The sequence below is a fragment of the Furipterus horrens genome, unplaced genomic scaffold (assembly GCF_987537825.1).
Source record: "Furipterus horrens unplaced genomic scaffold, mFurHor1.1.pri manual_scaffold_11, whole genome shotgun sequence".
NCBI classification, from domain to species: domain Eukaryota; kingdom Metazoa; phylum Chordata; class Mammalia; order Chiroptera; family Furipteridae; genus Furipterus; species Furipterus horrens.
Window position 1 is genome coordinate 2,041,728 of NW_028327181.1, and position 18,495 is coordinate 2,060,222.

The 18,495-nt window shown below is 63.4% G+C and overlaps 1 protein-coding gene across 1 annotated transcript in view; it reads left to right on the plus strand.

Annotated features, from left to right (window-relative positions):
- Positions 1–379: 379 nt before the first annotated feature.
- NCOR2 (nuclear receptor corepressor 2) overlaps positions 380–18,495 on the plus strand; it is a 158,054-nt gene continuing 139,938 nt past the window's right edge. Inside the window, exon 1 of the mRNA XM_090291290.1 lies at positions 380–644. The gene's annotated coding sequence lies outside the window, so the exon portion shown is untranslated. The remainder of the gene's footprint in view (positions 645–18,495) is intronic.

Here is an 18,495-nt window from a genome sequence, read left to right on the forward strand (position 1 = left end):
TCAGGGGTTGGGGAGGAGGAAGACGATGTGCGGCCCGCAGGAGAAGGGGGGGGAGGATGGGGGGGTGCTTTCCCTCTCCTTCCTCCTTCCTCCCCCGGGGAGTGGCTCAGAAAGAACTCGGCGTCGCGCGCAAGTGTGTGTGAGTGTAGGGGGGCAATGTGCGCGCGCGCGCGAGAGTGAGTGCGCGCAGGACAGGCGGAGGCGACACGGGCCCTTTAAGGAGCCGGAGGGGGCCGGGCCGGGCGAGTCTGTGCGGGGCGGGGAGCCGGAGCTGGGAGGCCAAGCCACCGCCTCCTGGGCTCCCGCCCCGCCCCCTCCTCCCCCGCCTGCCGCCGCTGCAGCCGCCGCCGCCGCCGGGGAGCGGAGCTGCGGGCAGGCCGGGCCGCACAGCAGCCCCGCGTCCGCCCGTGCCCCGCCCTAGCCTTGCGCCCGCGCCCTGCGCCCTGCGCCCCGCCATGCGCGCCAAGTTGCGGGCCGGGGACTCGGGGCTGGCGCCCTAGGACGCGGCAGCGGGAGGATCGCGCCCCCGCTGGAGGCTGGGCCTGCTGCGCGCCCCCAGCCGGATCCGCACCGCCACTTGCCTGAGCGCTCGGGCGACCTGAGAGCGCCCCGACTCTGGGCGCCGCCGCCGCCACCTCCGCGAGGTGAGTTGGGGTCGAGGGTCCCCATGGAGGGCCGGGGGTAGGCGTGGGGCGCGCTTCCGGGGGATCGGGGAAGAGCGGGCGGCGCACGCGGCGGAGTTGGCGGGGCTCCTGCACTCGGGAGTTGGCGCTCTCGGGGTCTGGCCTTCTGGGGAGCAAAGCGCCCCATCGACACTGCAGCCCGCGTGCGTGGGGGCACTGGGGAACTTAGGGGAACTCCAGGTCCCCAGCGAGGGGGCGGGAAGGAGGGAAGTGGCGTTGGGGGGTGGGTGGGCGCGGGGGCGCTCTGGAAATGCGGAGGTCAGACCCCCCATCTTGTGGGGCATGGCCGCCATGCGCCTGCCTCCTCCCGTGGTAGCCCCAGAGTTTTGGGGGGTGACACTGCGCCTTATTTTTCAGCGGGCAGCGCGGATTTGGGGAACCCCTGGAGATGGCACACCCGGCTCCCCGGCCTGGCTGCTGTGGAAGGGCGCATCGGGGTTCTTGCCAGCTGCGGGGTGGCTCTGGCCGCGGGTGCTCCTAGGCATGGGATCGGCGGGCGCTGGGCGGGGGTCCCCCCCCTCCGGGAGAGGCGCCTGTTGTTCCCCCCTCCCCCGCGGCTGGTGTTCCTGGTGTCTGGGCCTGCCTCCCGCGGCCGGTGACGCCTCATTGGGCCGCCTCCTGGTCCCTCCCCCGGGCTGTGCAGATACTTGGGATGCCACTAGTTTGGGAAGTTGGAACTCAGAGCTGATCCCACTCGGGCTGCACCCCGGTGGGTCCATAGTCGTAGGGGAACCCCCCCAGAGACGTCCGGGGAGTGGGAGGACCGGGGGGCGCGCCTCCCTCATCCTAGGCGCCCGCAGGAAAAAGCTGGGAGGGAGGGAGGAGGCGAGGCGGGCGGGAAAGACGTGAGCGCCGCGGCCGCGGCCCAGTGAGCGTGGGGCGTTCGCGTTGTTGGAACGTTGTAGGTTATTTTTTGGGGAAGCGGTGTCCTCTTGCCGCCTGTCGCGTGCAGCGGAGGCGGATCTTTTCTGTCGGTTCAGCCGCCTCCCTTCCTCCCCCCCTGTTGGTGAGAACTGGTTTTATCATGATGATTATTATTTTTTTCTTTTGCAGATTTGGAGGAAGGATGTGTGTGGGGGGCAGAGAAGATCCATGTGGGCTGGATGGTTGTGTTAACTGTGGCCTTGACTTTGCCCTTTTTAAATCAGACGTGGTTCCTTGGACAGGGGTGGGGGTGGTAGGGGGTCCCAGGGCACTGCCTTGCGCGTGCTTGTGGTTGGCCTCTTTTTTAAATTGGGGGTTGGGGGAGGGCCGTGGGGGAACGGGAGAGGTGTGGACTGGGGTAGCATCCGTAGCCCACCCTGCCGCTCAGCTCCCTGGGTTCGCGTTTTACTTTGGCCGCTTTGCTTTCTGTGTGACCCTGGAGGAACTGCTTGACCTCTCTGTGCCTCAGGGTTCTCATCTGCAAAGTGGGACGGTCGTAGGGTTGTTGGGAGAGAACTGAGGCCATTGACACGTGGGCGGCGTTTGCATGTGTGTCGCCGTGACCCCTGCTGCCATTAGCCCTGGGTTCTAAAACTTGACCTGTAATCCCGAGGTCAGGAAGCCCTGTGAGGTTGTGCCTGGGCAGTCGGGGCCTTGGCAAGGGGAGGGGGCTGTCTTTCCATCCCCTTGGCTGTCACCCTCGGGAACGGAGAGGGGCAGGTAGTGCCCTCTGCCCGCTGAACAAATGCGCAGACCGAGCCAGCGTGCCCCGTGGGGGCCTGCCAGGGGCGTCCTGGCCGCTGTCTGGCTTCCCCGCGCCCGCTGCCTTGTCCCTGGTTGGAATTTTACCGCCGCCACTGCCAGGTGCGTGGGGAGTCTGTGGTGCCCAGACGTGGGGGCGGGGGCCGGTGGGCCGCAGGCCTGGCTTCTTCCCACTGAGCTATTTACGCTTGCTCTGGATCAATAGTATTGATGAATCCATGTAGATGGTAATGTGGCTGTCAGGCCCTGGTGAGGGATGGGGACCCCTCGTGGGGCTGCGTGCACCCCCCACCCCCTTCCTCAGCCAGGGTTTGGCTATGTGGGAAAGATTTATTTGGCATAATCTGCTCTTTTCCCCAATTAATAATACTCATACCGCCTCCTAAAGATTTCCGAGAGCCCTGCACACACAGATTCAGCTGCATGAAAGCCGGGAGCTGCAGGGGCCTCGATGGGCCTCCAGGCAGGGGGCTGCTGGCTGGCCGGCCGGCCGGCGGGAGAGCGGCCTCAGGACCCCCGGTCCCCAGCGGCTGGCCCTGACTGCGCGGTGGGCATGTGCCTTGTTCTCTGTTCCCGCCTCCACCTGAGGCCTGTGGGTGGAGAAGTTAGTGGAGCGCTCAGATTTCTTTGCAGGGGTGGGGGGGTTCATGCTCACACCTAAGGCTGCCAGATGCAGGGGAGCTGGGACTCACCCCTTCCTTCCAGCGGCTCTCCACCTGAGCGTCCCCCCAGGCCACGCTGCCTCTGACGATGGGGGCTGGGAGCCTGTGCAGGTGTGTGTGCTTGTTTGTGGGTCTCCCTGCCATCTCTCAGCCAATAACAGCCTCCCCAGGTGAAGCCTCGGAGGCTGGGCTCCCTAAAAGAGGAACAGCTGGCAGAGGAGGGCAGGCCAGGCCAGGCCAGGGGTGTGGTTTGCAGGACCTTGTCTTGCCCCGTAGGTGGGTGGGGAGGGCTCCCCAGGGAAGTGTTGATGGGGAAGGTTGCCTGGCATCCTTGGAGGGTCCTGGCGGGTGGGGCAGCCTTGTGACCTGTCAGGTGAACTTTAGGAGCTGGGAAATGTACATACACACACACACACACACACACACACACACACACACACACACACTCAGGTGTATATGTGATACAGTAACAAGGATAATAGCCAACACCTATCAAGCGCGTACTGTGGGCAAGGGTCTACACTGCATAGGAACCCACTAGTTTCCTCTTCATCAGCACCCAGTGAGGTCACTGCTCTTCCTACCCCATTCTGTGGATGGTGAGATTGAGGCACAGAGAGGTCCAGTGACTTGCCCAAGGTCACGCGGCAAGACCTGGGGTTATTCAAGGCCATGTTGGGGCAGCAGGAATCTGCTGCAGCCCCGCTCTGTGGTGAAGAAGTTCCGTGTCTTATTTGAGCATCTAAAGATCTCTGCCCCAGGGTGGGCAGCAGTCTGAGACCTTGTCCCCATGCGCCCTGCCCCCCGCCAGGAACTGGGGAGGGGACAAGCGCCAACGGCAGGCCAGGCATGTCTTTGAAGTCTCGTTTTACCTTAAACATTCATGCCAACGTGGCATGCGCTGTTTATCTGGAAATGAAAACATGGCTGTGAATTATTTAGCGCGGCGCAGGCAGGCCTCGGCTCCGGAAGGCTGCGGCGGGCGAGCTCCTGCAGGTAGGCCTGCGGCCCTGGGGGCCTTTGTCCCTGGGGACCCGGAGAGGTCCTTCCAGGGCACAGCTTTTTCTCGTTTCACAGCTGAGGGTGCCTGTCAGGGGGACCAGCCTAGCTCAAGGTCACAGCCAAAGTGATGCTTCTGTGCCCAAAGCACGGCACTCCGACCCCCACGGCCCTCTGGGCCCAGGCTGGCCTCCGGGGAAGGGCCTGCTGGTTCACAGATCAGAAGAGTCCCTGGGAAACAGTGGCAGAGCACAGTCTGGGGGCATTCAGGTCGCGATCCCCAGGAGGGCAGCCGGTGGGGCGTTGCTACTAGTTCCTGGGAGTTCAAGTGCCGGCTTCGCCAGGGGCTGGCCCTGCTCTCTGAAGCGGGCACGCAGCCAGGGGGGTAATGGAGCGGATGACTTTGGCTGGTCACCTGTGCGCCTCTGTTTGCTCATCGCTAAGTTGGGCCCGAGAATGACGTTGCTTCTGACTTTCTGTTGTCGGGGCCTAAAGTCATGGCGCCTGTCCCGGCAGCTGCTGCTCTGGGCCGGTCCTTGGAGAGCGAAGGCCTCCCTGTCCTGTCCCACAGGCTGGCCCGGCACAAGCCGTCCTGCTCCTCCAAGGGTGGCTGGGACGGACGCTCCACGTCCTGCCCACGCCTGGGCTTGTTGCCCTCTGAAGACAGCAGGCTCCTCTCCTGTTGGGCTAGCTGGTGGCTCCCAGACAGGCTCAGCTCCTTTCCTCTGCCTTTTCACTCGGAACCATGGAGGGCCACGGCAGCCTGGAGAGTGGGGGGAGGCCTGCTGGGGGGACGGAGGGGGCCTCCTAAGGGAGGCCGAGCTCCCCTTCACCGGGAGGGTTCTAGAAAGGGCTCCTTAAATCTTGCTTCTTCCATCAGTCAGTTACTTGAATGAAGTCTCTGACTTCTGGACCCAGTTTCCTTATCCTTAAGTTGGGGGGTGGGGCAGATAACGCCCACTTCAGAGGTTAGCCTGTGGCGCCTCCGTCCAGCCCGCCAACCTTGAAGGAGGAAAACGTCCTACATCTGTGCTGTCCCGCCCGGAGCCTCGGGGCGCGTGTGGTGTTGATCATCTGCAGTGGGGCTAGTGCAACGGAACTGCTCATTTTACTTCATTTTAGTGAACTTGAACTTGAATAGGCACACGTGGCTGTGGCTAACGGCCGCCTGGTCAGGGCACACAGGGCTGGGTGATGGAGTAAGATCCCCGTGTTGGAGCAGGGCCTGGCTCTTAGCCTCTGATGCTTTCCTCTGCCTGGTGCTGTCCCCAGAGCTGGCCTGGGCCCCTCTGCCCTGTCTTCCCTGTCCTGCCAGCCTCTGGGGCAGCTCCGTCCAGCCGAGTCCAACTCCGGGACCACCGCCGCACGTGGCATCCAGCACTTGAAGTGGGGCTAGTTCGACTGAGGTACGGAGTTTTATTTGACTTAATTTTAAGTCTTTTGAAGAACCCCATGGGGTAGTGGCTGCTTTGGGCAGGGCGGCTTCAGTGATTTGCCTTCTCTGCTGACTCAGGGTCAGATGTCATGGTCAGGCTACTGGCTGAGCATTCTCTTCTTCCTGGCTCTGCAGGCCACTGTCCCTGAGACTGGGAGCTCTGTGCTCCGTGTCCCTGCTTCTTTATCTGGCTGTTGCTTCTTGAGCACACGAGGCAAGTCAGGTCTGTGCAGTGTGGGCACCTCTGACTCCTGGGGCTGAGCTCAGGTGCATGGACCAGGCACCCCTGAGGAGGGACAGTTGTCCCCCTCCCCCCACCATGTGTTTCCACTCCAGCAGAGACATCGGCTAGGCCTGCTCTCCAGATGTGCCGTCACGCCCCATGTTCTTCTTCCCATGTTCTCCTTCCGTGCATTAACGTGTCGTGGACACCCCCCCATGGAGATGACTTCTAGTTGGCTTCTCCTTGGGATAACGCCGCTTTCTGTTTGTCATTTGAGAACTAGAAAACCAAAAAGTAATGCATCGAAACTCTGCCACATGCTTTGGGCTTTCTAAAAACTTATTTTCATAAAAGAAAATGTGTGGCTCTGTTAAAAAATTAAACCAGCGCTCCAAGGTGTCGAAGCACACGTCCTCGGTCCCGACCCCCAGTTCCTGTCCCCGGGGGACACAGGAGCGGCGCTGCTCCGAGGCGCTCTGGCCGCGCGCCCGGCTCGGGGGGACGTGGATGTGCGCACAGACATCTCGCCCCCTCCCCTGAACTGGAACACGGCTTGGAGCGGATCCCGATCGGCGAGCTCCAGCCCCTTCCTGTTTTTATACAGTCTGCAAGCTAAGAATGGTTTTTACGTCTTCTCACGGTTGGAAAAAATAAAAAGGGGGCAACTGTTTCGTGACGTGTGGAATTACGTGAAATTCCCATGGCAGTGCCCGCCCGCGGAGCCCTGTGGGGACAGCCCCGCCCACTCGGCCCTGAGTTGGGTGTGGCCTCGGTCCCTGGACGGAAAATACTGGCCCGCGCCCCGCGTCCCCCCCCCTGTGGGGCAGCTGCCTCTTCTTTGTTGTTGTTGATTTTACTTTTCAACTGCAGGCGACGTTCAGTATCATTTGTATTGGGGCCAGGGGTACAGCAGAGCGCTCAGACAGTCATCGACCCCGCAGAGCGGTGCCCGGTCTTTCCGGCGTCCCCCGGCACCGCACACAGCCACCACTACGGGGACTGTACTGCCCACGCGGGGCTCCGCGCCCCCGCCCGGTCTGCAGCTGCCCGCGTGTGCCTCTCACTCCCCTCCCCTGGGTTGCCCAGCCCCCACCCCTCCCATATGGCTGCTCCCTGTGCCCGAGTCGGTTTCTCTTTTGTGTGTGCGTTTGTCTTGTTCTTTAGATTCCACGTGTAACTGAAATCATATGGGGCTTGCTTTCCCCGTCTGGCCTGCTGCGCTCAGCACAAGAGCCTCTGGGTCCATCCGCGCTGCCGCGCATGGCAAGGCTTCATTCCGTTTCGTGGCCCAGTTGTACCCGTAGTCCAGCACCGCCCTCCAGGGTTGTCCCCGGGCCCAGAGAGGACTGTGAGTTTGAGGGTCACCCTGAGCTGTGCTCCAGCTCGTGGCTGTGATTTGCTGTGTGGAAGGCAGCGGGCAGGAGGGCTGAGTTTTGGCCGATTTTTGGCCTCGTGTGGCGCCTGAGGCTGCCATCCCCTCCGTCCAGGCTCACAGGCACCCTCTGTACGACGCTCCATAGTCTTCACAGTTTGCGCAAAGTTACTGAGACCGCATCTGCTTTCCCTCTTTGCTTTGGCTGGCAGGAAGCTCAGAGCCAGACTTGCAGCCTGGCTTCAGCCATGTGGTTTGGTTTGTGTTTTGGGTTTTATTGTAATTTCCGGTTAGTGTGCCCCCGATTTTTCCCTTTGCTGTGACCTGGCTCTATAATTTTCTCTTATTGTTTGCATTCCTGAAGGTTTCTCAGCTCTTGAGGGGCGGACTGCAGTGGGGCAGGAGTGAAGAAAACACGTGGCGGGGTGTCCCCAGGCTGTTCCCCTGAGTGCCTGCGGGACAGCGGGTGGGTGGCTCCTGGCAGAAGATCCCAGGGGGACACCAGGGCTGGCCCCTCAGACTGTTTTCACCAAGGTCAGACCCTGGACAAGGACCGGGGTCAGGGGTCTTGGATGGCTGCATGGGCAGTCCTACAGGTGCGCCCACACTGACGCTGTGCTGATGCTTCGGAGCGTCTCTGCCTTCCTTGCTGGCCCTGGGACAGCTCTTGAAGCTGGGAAGGCCGTGGGGGAGAAGGTCAGCCTGGGCCGTGGGACCGGTGCTGGGCAGCTGGGGGCGGGCAGGCTGGGAGGCCCCCGGGTTCTGTCTCTCCTGGGCTCCACCTCCTGCGTCCTGGGGTTGGCTTGGTTTTGGGTGACCTGCGTCTGTGGTTTAGGGCTGATGAACTGAGGTCTGGGGTCAGTTTCTTGCAGGCCGGGCACTGCCCTCCTGAGACAAGTTCCGAAGCCTCTGTGCCACGCTCCTCGGTTTACCCGGCAGTGAAACAGGCAGATGAATGATGTGCCCTCAGAGCTGAGCAGATCCGAGGGGGCCCTTTGACTGCTGTCCATGCTCACGGACCCCTGAAGCCGGCCCCGGGGCCGGGCAAGTGGGTCCAGCGGCCTCCTCAGCCCTCCTCGCCCACGGACGTCCCCAGGGGCCTCGGGCCCGGCCTGCCGCTGCTCACCACGGACTCTCGTGGGCTTCCTCCTGGAGCAGGAGGCGCAGGCCACAGTGCGGGGCAGCCCCGGCCGCCCCCTTGCCTGCAGCGAGCGGAGCCTGTGCTGCCAGCGGCCAGTGGTTCACACGCAGCTGCCCGGGGGGGGGGGGGGGGGGGGGGCGCCGCAGCCACAGGACTGGCCTCGCTCAGGGCCCTGCAGGGCCGCCCACTTCTTGCCCAAAATCTAGACTCTTCTTCTCACCACCTTGAGGGCCTGGCCGACCTCTGGCCTCCCCTTGGCCAGCGGCCCTGTGGCCACTGTGTGTGACTTGGGCAGGCAGGTGTGGAGGGGTGGGGGGAGGGGAGCGGAGCTTTCTGTGTGGCACCGGGGCTCTGGGAGACGCTGTCAGCTGCAAGTGCTGGAGGCCAGGCCCTAAGGTGCCTGTCGGGAAGGGCTGCCTCGGAGGCCCCTGCTTCTCCCTGCTTGTCCTCATTCTGAACTCCAGGCCTGCCACAGACCCTCTGGGAGCATCGCCCGGTGCTGCATGTGTCTCTGTGGCCATGGCAACCGCCGGGCACTGTGGCCTGCTCGCCAGGCTAACAAGGCAAGCCTGCTGGGCTGAGGCGGGGCCAGGACAGGCTGCCCCGGGTCTCTGCTGGGCTTCTGCCGTGCCACTGGGCCAGCGGTGCAGCTCGGGGACCCGGAGCCGGTGTGGAGGAACCGAGCAGGAGTCAGGGTCTGGGAGGCTCGGGCCAGGTCCGTGGGGTTGGGGTTCTGGTGGGAATTATGTGTGGGTGACCCCTCCGATGACCAGGTAATCCAGGAGGGAGCGCCAGGGGTCTGTGCCCTCCATCCCATCCCTTTCTCATCTGCTCCCCTGGCTCAGCCATTCTTTCAAAGTGACAGACATGTTCCAGCTGTGGAGTGTCCCTGCTGCCAGTGACCTTGGCCTTGACCTGGGGCTGTGGGCTTGGCGCCTGGAGTGGAGAGAGGGGCCTGTAGAGGGCTGTGCTGGAGAAAACGCCATGCAGGGGCCATCCGGGGGCAGAGAGAGGCCCCTGGGAGGCTTTGGGCGGGGGAGGGGCCGTGTGAGGTAGGGTGTTTGGGGTCTTTTGTGCTGTTTCTTTAGCTCCTTCAAATCCAGGGTGGGTACCTGGCCCCAGGGAATGGCCAGGAAAGAAAAGACATCCCCAGTCTATGTTTCCCCTTCCCCAGCCCCAGCCATGACGAGCCAGGGATGATGCTCCTGGGCCCGGTCTCTTGCTATGGCTCTGTCCCCAAGGGGCCTGTGTTCCAGATTCTCCGAACAGATGGGGCTTCCTTCCCGGCTTCATTGAAAAGAGGAAGAAAATGGCCCAGGCCTCAGCCCTGAGGCCTGCGGGCCTGCATCCAGAAACCTGAAGCTTGCCATTAAATGAAACTTGACCCGTAGGTGAGGGGACCTCCTCCCGCCCGCCCACGGAGGCTCCTCGGGGCTCGGAGGCCAGGCTCCAGGGACCCGCAGATCCCGCAGCTCTTGCACAGACTGTGGGGTCTGGCAGCCGGGGAGGCCGCTGCGGGGAGCGGCGGGAGGTGGGCACGCACCTGCCAGCCTCGGCTCGGGCGCAGGTTGGCTGCCTTTTATTTAAGAAAGACCTGCAGGGGCTCTCAGCTCACCCAGGTCCCCTCCCCGGAGGAGGGCACTTCGCAGCTGCACGTGTGGTCTCGGCCACGGTTTCCCGTTTTTCCTGCCCCCACGCGCATGGCGGGGGCCCTGCCTCCCCCCTGGGCGGCCTGCCTTTGCCCGCTGCTGTGCAGGCAGGGTGCGCGTCTGCATCTGCCTGCTTTGTAGGTCAGAAGTGGTCGAATATCGACAGATTTTATAGAACTCAACCTAGTAATTTCCTCCCCACGCTCAGACAGGCAGCAGAGCGGAGTGGTTCCGGGGGTCAGGGAATCTGACGGCGCCCCCCTCCCCGCCCCGCCCCCGTGGGCGCTCGCAAGCTGAGTCGGAGTTGTCGGCCGCCTTACCGCTTTCCCGCGTTACCGGCCTCAGTTTCCCTACCATGTAAAACGGAACCTTGCGGGTCAGAGGGGTCATGTGCAAGGCAAGGCAGGCAGGACCGTGAAGTCCGTTGCTGTTACTTTTAAAGTTACGGTTTTGGTGACGTTGGCGCAGTTAGATGGAGGCCGCGCTCTGTTATGGGGACACCTGAGACGGCCCGCGTAGTCCCTGGAGGTCTCTCTGGCTGATGGCGGACCTTCTCCCAGCCCTCGGGGTGCTCAGGTGCTGTCTGCTTCCTGCGGGTATTCCTGGGGCTGGGGTCACTGCTCGGGGTCCCCTGGACGCTGCCAGGGACTGAGCGGCGACCCTCTGGGTGGGGGCGTGAGCTCCTCCCGCGGCCACGTCTGTGGGCGGGGCCAGCGGTTTGACAGCTGCCTTGCGGAAAGGACTTTTTGGTTTTCAGAAGCACAACAAACATGCTCTCTGTAAACTGGAAAATTAAGAAACAAAAGGCCTGCATATAAAGAAAAAACGACCGCGTTCCCACCGCCCAGAGAGACAGTGCTTTGGCGTCATGTGAGTTTTGATGGAAAGCACCCGCTCCGACTCGGCCGCCCAGATGTGAGGTGGGGGTGGGGAGGAGCACGGGGTCTGCAGCCCCCGCTCCTGGGGGGGCAGGAACGTGGTGGGTCTGGGCTGTGATTTGGAGTCCCGCCTGTGCCCTGCAGTAGCTGTGTGGCATGGATCACTGGAACTGTGCACACAGTAGGTGCTCAGCTGATGGCTGAGTGAATGCACTGCCCTGCGTTTCTCGCCTGGGCACGGCTGACTTTTGGGCTGGATAATTCTGTTTGGGGGGCTGCGCTGTGCACTGTGGGACGTTTATTTTAGCAGCATCCTTGGTCTCTAAGCCAGTGGGTCCTGTTCTTTCTGCATAGTGACGACTAGACATGACTTCAGACTTTGTTCTCTGGGGGGACAGTCACCCCCTCCCCCAGGACCCACGTGGTCCATGAAGGGATCTCAGAGGGGACTGTCTGGAGGGCAGAGAGGCCCTCGAAGGCGTTTTCCTTGGAGTCTGTGCCCAGCGTGTAGGTTTTGTTCACTCAGATGCTCATTAAGCACCTACTCTGTGCTGGGAGCTGTCCCTGGTGCTAGGATATGCCCGGTACCAGGCCAGCGTGCATTCCCGCTCCTGCCTCCCAGCCACGCTGGGACATGGTGGCGACCCAAGGCCCTTCCTGCCTCGGTCTCCCCTTTGGTGAAATGGAATGAGGGCTGCAGGTGATCCGTGAGCGGCTCTATCACCTTGGGCTGGCTGTTTCCCTCCCTGGCCTCAGTTTCCCCATCGGGAGAGGGATTGTGGTAGCCCTTACCTGGTGGGTTGCTGTGGGGACTAAGCAAGTCACTTTGGCCCAGGCACGTGGCGCACAGTAGGTGCTTTGTGACAGTGACCGGATGACTTGCGCCTGGACCCTGAAGGCCAATGTGCACGCCTCTGCCCTTGGGGTCCCCGAAGTGGGTGGTACCCCAGAGTGTGTAGGCGGGATGTCCTGGCAGCACCCTCTCTTTTCCGGGCTGTGTGGGGGATGGGCGGCAGCTGAGCCCTGCTCTCCTCCGCAGGCCCCTGCGGAGCCAGCTCAGTGAAGATCCCTAAGGCGATTAAGTGGGTTCATTTGATCCTGAACGTGAACTTGAGCAGGCGGCTTATCTCCTGGAGATGAAAGCCTGGCAGGCAGCGAGCCACCTGGCCCGGGCAGGGAGTGCGGGATTTTAGCCGCCAGCCTGCAGCCCCTTCCGCTATGGGGACAGGTCAGGGAGGGTGCGCCGTTCACGCATACATCTAACGGAGGCCGGCACCTGCCGCGTGAATTCCTGTGATCCTCTCAATCTCGGGAGCTAGCGACGGTGTGGCTCCCCCGGTGCTGCAGGCACGCCGTGGCCCAGAGAGGCCAGCCGCCTCGCCCAGTGCCACCCAGCCGCCGGGCAGCCCCTGACGGTATTTCCGTTCACAGACTTGAAAACCCCCCTTACTTTTCAGCACTTGCAATTCCTCCTTGATACGGCCTTGACTTTGCACAGAAGTGGCGGCAACAGAAATCAGTGTGCGGCCCCCACGGCAGCGCAAAGGGAAGTGAGAGGCAGGCAGGGGTGGTAGAAAGTGCCCCTTTGAGACCCGTGAGAGCAGGGGCTTTCGGTGCTGGGAGTGCATGACAGTGATGGGAAAGGAAAGCTGGCGTTTGCATCGGTGCTGGCAGGTGTTTCTAAATGGCCAGGCCACTTGAAATTTGTGTGGGGAGAGTGACCTTCGTGGCGTGAGGCCGTCCCTGCATGGTCCGGGGCGGGGACACGGCCATGAAGACCCCTCTGCCCTAACAATGCCGCCCCTCTCTGCAATGACAACAATAAAAATGACAACAGTAACTGCTGCAGGGGAGGGACCGCTGCAGCCGGACCCTCTCTGTTGACAGTAGTGGCACCAGGCACTGGGATGGAGGCTGCCCCCCCAACTTCCTGGCTCGGACGTCTGCAGCAGCCTCCTCCTGGCAACCCCCCCCCCCCAACCCATTCTTGGTTTCTGCCCTCTGTTCTCCACGCTGCAGTCCGAGAGACCGGCCTTAGGCACTTCTGGCTGCACGCCCCGCTCTCCTCCTGGCTCCTGCTGCGGCCACACGCCTTCCAGCCTGGGGCCTGCGCGCCCTCTGTTCCCGACCTGGAATGCTGTTCCGTGCAGACTGGCACGGTGGCTGCCTTGCTGCAGGCAGGTGCCAGGCACCGTGCCCCTCGGGCGGCCCCATCAGGCAGTCTCCCGCGAACTGACTGTAGCTGTTGGTGTCGGAAATTTCCCAGATGCCTCGTGCCGCTGTGTGTGGTCGGCCTGCCAGTGGGGTCCCATCCCAGGAAGCCAGCGTTTTCTGCTGCGTCCCCAGGGCCTGGAGCCGCGTTGGGACAGAGCAGCGGCTCCGTCAGTTTGTGTTCTGGCCGAATGGGTCCCTTGGCAGTGAGAGGGGGCCTGGCATGACCTGGAGGAGGAAGAGCGGGCCAGGCGAGCTGCCCCCTCCCCCCAGGACTGCCCCGTGCTGCTGCTGTTTCCTGCTCAGCAAAGAGGCCCATCGGGGCTCAGGGTGGGAATGGGTCCGCAGGCAGTGCTGCCCCCAGGGGCTGCTTTGCAGGCGTGGAGACAGTTCAGGCTGTCCCTCCCTGGGGGGGCTCCTCCAGGCAGGTCCTTAGGTGCCTCAGGAACTCAGCTTGTGGGGCGTGGCCTGGGCATGGGAGGGTCGGGCACTGTGAGGTTCCCTTTCTGTGCTGTGCCCACATCTCAGTGGTCCGGAGCACGCCGTGGGGCAGTGTGTCTCGGCTTCCCAGAGGCACTTGTCCTTGTCACCAGCACGAGATGGCCGGTGTCCTCCGCGGCCGCCATTGCCTCTTCTCCCCAGAGCGGAGGGCTGCTTGCAGACTCTTGAGAATCGCAGGTAGGAAGTCCCCCTGAGAGGGTCCCCTTCGGTGCCCTTGTTTACATATGGGGAGGCTGAGGCCCAGAGAGGGCGAGGAGTTGCCCAGGGTCACACAGCACGGTAGGGTCTGGACCCGGGAGGCCTGCTGTTGGAGCCTCCCACGAGCCAGAGTCCACCCATCCCATTCGTCATGCTCACTCATTTTATCATTTCACTGGTTTTTACTGTTTCAGGTCCATGTGTGCTGTACAGTGTGTGCTGGCATGTTGCATTTCTATGTTACTTAGAACATGTCTTCTTACCTGAAAATGCACAATTGGTGTAGCCGTGCAGTGGAATACCGTTCGGCCATAAAAAGGAAAGGAGGTTGATACTTGCTGAGTGAGAAGCCAGACACGAGAGGCCCAGGCTGTGGGGTCCGTTCAAGGCAGACGCGTAGAGATGGGAAGCGGCCGGGGATGGCCGGGCCGGGGCGGGGCTGCGGAGGGCCTGCCCAAGGGGGCGGGGCTCCCTTTTATTCTGGGGAGATGGCGCTGCTTTGGGAGCGGAGGGGCGTGGTGGTCGCACGGCCTCGTAAGTGTGCTGCGGCCGCTGACTCGTGGGCTTTGTAACGGTTAATCTTACGCCGCGTGAATGTCATCTCCGTAAAAGAACAACCTGGCACCTGGAAAAGGTGGGTGGCCACTGAACTTTCTCTAGTTGCCGGGCACCCAGTGTGTGCTTTCTCCCAAGGCTCACGGGCAGGGCGGGGGCGGCCCAGATGTTCAGCGGGGTGCAGGGCCACGCAGCCCCAGAGGGCCCCAGACCTTCCTGGGCCTCAGGCCGGATCCTGAGGTCACCGACTGTGCTCCTGGAGGGGGTGGGGTGAGACTCTGCTGCCTGCTCTCTAGCCACAAGCACCCGAGGGTGCTGCTTGAGAGGGAGGCCACTGGCGGGGGTTGCCGGCCCTCCAGGGGCTCTGGGTGGTGAGCCTGGGTGTGACCCATGCAGAGGCTTAGGCTGGGTCCGGGGCCCCAGGCCTGCCCCTGCTCCCCCACCCCCACCCTGGCCACAGAAGCAGGAACTACACAGGCCGGGGCCGGCGGCTGATGGTGAGGCAGCGGGGTTCACTCTGGGGAGCACGTGGGCCCTCGGGGGCCGTTTTCAGTTTCTGAGGAGTTTCTCACTGTGACTCAGTGCCATCCCTGGCCTCGGTGACCTGGGCTCCTGAGCTGAGCTCTCGTTCCCGTGGGACACCAGCTCGGGTGCGAGGCCTCGGGCCTCATGTCATGGGGGCGGCGGGGGAGGGGCCCCACACCACACAGTGGAGGCGAGGGGCTGCCGTGCTGGGATGCGTGTGGAGGGCTTGGGTGCCGGCGTGAGGGGCTGCGCACTGGGCGAGGCCACGGGGAGTCCACGCCCTGTGGAGGGCTGTGCGTGTCTTCATGACAGCCAGCCACCAAGCCTGGGTGTGACGGTGGCCGCCAGCTCCCAAGTCTCCCGCGGGGCCCTGCTGCAGAGGCCGGGGCGGGGCCCGTGCCCCGTGTGGGCTCACCCCGGCCTGGCTCGGGGCCTTGGGTCTGGGCGTCCTAGCTGCTGGGGTGACTGGCTGGCCCTTGAGCAGGGCTAGCGACGCTGAGCCCCAGTGCCTGCCACGGGCCAGGCTCAGAGTTACCCTTGGTATCACCCCCGTTTTATGGATGGGGAGACTGAGGCTCAGAGAAGCAAAGCGATCTCTTCAGGCTCTGAGATGGCAGAGCTGGGGTCGCAGCCTGAGCTGGCCCGCTCTCGGCCGCCCTGGCCCTGATTTCCGCTTTGCAGCAGGGGAACTGCTCTGGGGGGCCCCCGTGCAGCCGGCGCCCGGGCTGCTGGGAGGCAGGTCCCTCCTGGTGCACAGGTGGCAGGTGCTGCTGGGCCCGTGTGCGTCCTGTGCTGGGTCGGGCTCGGCGGGGTGGGGGCGCTCCGTGGAGGGTGCAGCCTGTGAGGGGGAGAGGCAGAGAGAGGGCAAGGGGTGCGGGAGGAAGCGAGGGGGTCCTGCTCCCGCCCAGGACCGGGGTGTGCAGGACCCGCCTTCCTGCCTGGGTTGCCATTCTCACCGGGTGGTCCCCTGGGCCCTGGTGACAAATCTCTTCCACTGTCTCTTGACCTGGACAATTAATTGCTTCTGGCGATCGATGGCTCACAGCACCCTTGCTCTCCTGGGCGGCGCCGGCCGCCAGCAGCCCCCAGCGGCCCAGACCCTGTGCCTGGGCGGGAGGGTCTGCCCCCGGCAGGACCTGGCGCCAGGCAGCCTGTCTCCGGGGAGCCTGGGGCGCTTGTCTTGTGCTCCTACCTGCAGAACCTGGGTTATCTTTACAAGGAGCCTGCGATGGAGCCACCGACGGGCCCCTGGAGGCTTCTGGGAGATTCCACCCCTGTGCACCCCTCCAGAGAGTCTGCTCTCTGGCTCCCACCCACGGGGGCTCTGGGGCAGGGCGTCCGGCAGAGGTGCCGGAGGTCACTGCGGATGCTGGGTGGCATTTCAGCTGTGGGAGCTGGGAGAGCGCTGCTGCCTCACTGCCTCCGTCTGCAGACGGGGGGGCGGGGTCAGAGCTCCTAGTACATCTGTAGGGCGGGGTCAGAATGAAACCCGTTAATAAGCGGGAAGCGCTTAGCATGGTGCCCACCCAGTGCAGTCCTGAGCAGGGAGCCCCAGGTCCCCGTGGGCTGTTGTTGCCAGTGGCGGATGGACAGGTGGACGGACAGATGGCCTGTCAGCTCTGCCGCCTGCGCAGGCCTGCGAGCAGAGCCCTGCCCCCCCCAGCCCCCCGCCTGGCCTGCGCTGCTGCCTGGCCTTGGCCTGTGCTTGGCCAGGAGCCCGGCACCCCCCTCCCCCCAGAAGCGGTCGATACCCAGATCCTTCCTGGTGTCTGATTGCGCCTGTCGGCTGCTGTCTCCGCAGGCCGCCCCGCTCCCCGCGCCCCGTGGTGAGGAGACGGGTGGGGGCCTTTCTGAGAAGCACGTTGGGGGCTGCATCGGGGCTGGACGGGGTGGAGGATGGGGCGGCCAAGGGCAGACAGATGCCCAGGCTCTACCTCCCCGTCCGTTGCCGCCGTGCGATTGTGGGTCAGTTCTGTTTCCTCGTCTGAAACAGGGTCAGGGCAGTGCCCACCCAGCAGGGCTGCAGGGTGCCCGGGGTCTGACTGTGACGTGTGGGAGGGAAGCCGCTTTTGTTGTGAGGACCGTGGCGGTTTGCCCGGTGTCGGGGCAGGTCCCTCTGGACAGACGGACTTGGGGCTGGGGGTCCTCCTCAGCCTCCCCTGACTGTGTGCCCCACCAGCGTACGGGCTGGGCCCTCTCTTGGGACCACAGCTCCTGCTCCAGGCCCTGTCTGCACGGTCACATCCGCGCCGCCCCGTTGCTGGCAGGAATTCAGACCTCGGTGAACTTGGTGATTGCGCCTCTGGCAGCTTCAAGGAGAGCCTGCGTGGGGCTGGGCACGCCTCCGCTGTCACTTGAGAAGGAAAATAAAATATCCCGGTGGCTTTTAAACGGAAGCCTGCCTCCCACTCCGGCTGTCTGGGCTGCTCTCTGCTGCAGTGACAGGGACCGGTGACACCTGGCCCCAGGGACAAGAGAGGGTCCCCCTGTTCACCTGGTGTGAAGAGATGGGCCAGGTGGCTAAAGGAGTGGTATCAGGCGCCCCTCCCCCCCCAATATCTGAAGTCCCCAAATCCAACCTGCTGTTACTTCCGGAAGTTAGGGCTTCCCTTGGAGGCGGGTGCCCAGATCTTCCGGGTCCTGGGGTCCAGGTTAGGGTTGCGGCGCACGCCCGGTGGATGGCTCCTCTCGGCCTAGCATGGCTCACCCCTGCCAGCCGAGGCAGCCACATGGGAGCTCACGTGGGTGTCACTTCCCTTTCTTCAAAGCGGCAGGGGTGGTGTTGGGCCCCGGGTGAATTTGTAGAACTTGACCTGACCCGACCCCACCGAGGGTTTAGGTGGAAAGGCGGGGGCTGCAGGAAATCCCCTCAGGACTCAGCGGTGTTTGAAGGGGCAGGCCTCGGGGACAGCCAAGGGCAGCGGCCCGTCTTCTGGATGGGAAGTGGGAAGTCAGAGCTCCGAGGGAACTGGGGACTTGCCCCAGGCCATCGCGATCCGGCAGGGCTGGGGCCTCCACCAGGAGCTCAGAATCTGCCCAGTGCTCTTCCCCCTGCACTGGGTTTTAACTGTTTTGTGCGTGTGTGTGTGTGCACAGTAAAGACTGCACACGCACACACACGCACGCCGATCAATGAATAATTATGAAGGGAGCACCGAGTGGCCACCTGCTGCCTTCTCCCCAGAGGTGATCAGCACCCTGACTTCCGTGCAAATCACCTGCTTGCTCCACCGCTGTAGACCCCTGTATGTGTGAACGTGGAGCTCTGCGTGCCCCAGAGTCATATGAGTGGAACCGGTACGTGGAGTCTGGCGTCTGGCCTTCCTCCATGTGGTCGCGTGTCTCTGCGTTAGGCCCGTGTCACTGTGGCGTGTCCGCGGTGAGGACGGCCACCGTTTGTCCCTCATCTTCTGATGGAGAGTTGGATCGTCACAGTTTATTGTGCTTACGAGTAGGGCTGTCACGGACAGTCCCGTGCAAGTCTTTGCGTGGACACGGGTTTTCATTTGTCCCAGGAACATCCCCCGGGGTGGGATTGCTGGGTCCCGGGGCCCCCAGCTGGAGGATTAACAGGCTGAGAAGCAGCCGGACTTTCCGAGCGCAGTCTCGCCGCACCGTGTCCTCCTCGCGCCGCCTGAGGCTCTCGGCCGGTCTGTGTTCTCGCCGGCACTTGGCCTTGTCTGTCTGTGACTGCAGCACCAGGTCCCCGCGCCCTTCAGGGCTCTCGGGGTTTTCGTCGGCACTTCCCGGGTGAGTGGTGATACCGAGCACCCTTTC